The following is a 1,576-nucleotide window of genomic DNA, read 5'->3' as shown; positions in this document are numbered from 1 at the left end:
GGCCTACTTTCGCGAGGAGAGGAAGTAATGCATTTTCAATGGGGGACCTCAGTGCTTGCTTTGTCCATTAATTTTTACAGTCTATGGACGTAACGCTGGAATTCCTCAGTTTCCCGGGAAAAAATAAAACACGTGAGGCGCGAAAAATAAAGGAGGGAGGGGAGAGCTGAAATGGCTTATGGGAAATGCAGTCACTTTGCTGAAGTTGTGTTCCTAGCATGGACTCTGACTGTATAAACAAATGAAATAATTTAAGTGTATATGTAATATATGCATAGGCCGTAGAAAATCTATTGTTTCAAATGATAAAAAATACACATTTAATTATTTTAATAAACCATAAAATAACGAGACATTCATATACAGACTATAAAATATTATTTATCTTATTGTTATTATTATTATTATAGCTGCTGTTGTTGTTTCATTAGTAGTTATATTATATGTAGTTGTATTATTCATAGGTATTTACTTAATTCAAGCTTAAAAAGAATCAAAACAACAGCTGAACGACAGATTAATAAACACGATAAAGAAAGAGACTCAAAATGAAAATACTTCCCTTAAATATATTATTCACAAACTGCATCTAGATGGGATTTTGACTAAAACCTGCCCTTCATATGTAACACTTTAGGAATCTAGTTTTATTTTCTTTAAGGAAGTAACAAGCAAAAATAACAATCCAAAACTAGATATATCTAAATGTTTTTGTCATCCTTACTAATTTTTTAAATAAAATATCCATCTAAAACAAACAGATAAATAAATCAAACTGTTGATCATTGTGTGGGATCCTTAAACTGAAAAAGTTGAATAAATAGTGTTTACATATTTATTTTGTAGAAGGTTTGGTTATTTTTATTTTTATTTTTTTAGTTAAAAAGTGTCAAGTTTAAAGCACATATATATTTTTAAATAATTTGATTCTACATCAACATTATCATATTTATGTTCGATAGTAAAATGAGAAAAACTATGGAGGTTAACCAAACAGAAAAGTCTGTGTTTGACTTTCTTACATTTTCCTTTAATTATTTATCCTGTTTGACAAAGGGTCTATTTTATTTTGAAAGGAACTTGTATGCCTCGGTCAAATTTTAAAAAGTGAAATTAGTGAATTTCACTTATAATAATAATTTATTATAATTTAATTGTTAATGTTGTGCATTTTTCTAAACAGGTGATTTGTTTGCTTTAGTTGGGTTTTGGTCAGTAAGAAACTGGACTTAATGGCTCTTTTAGCATTAAAGGACCAGAACTTCTCAACACAAGACAACCTTTTCCCCTATCTCATCAGACGAATTCACACTTGATAACTACCTTTATCTATATCAACTTAGTCTTATACTATTCATGCTTCTTGTCTTATTTTCTTTCTCTATAAAGAAAAAAATGGTAAAAAATGTCAATGAAAACATTCTGAAATATGTTTTGACACCTAGCAGTGAAACATGTGAGTATCTGCATGTTTATCTCCATCCACTCAGGTCATGAAGTCATCCTTTTGCCCTGGCCACTAATAATAACTCAGTGTCTGCTGCTATTCTGGGCCCTGAGGGCTGCCAGAGCTCAG

The sequence above is a fragment of the Oryzias melastigma genome, linkage group LG7, assembly GCF_002922805.2.
Source record: "Oryzias melastigma strain HK-1 linkage group LG7, ASM292280v2, whole genome shotgun sequence".
NCBI classification, from domain to species: Eukaryota; Metazoa; Chordata; class Actinopteri; order Beloniformes; family Adrianichthyidae; genus Oryzias; species Oryzias melastigma.
Note: the sequence above shows the minus strand (reverse complement) of the source record.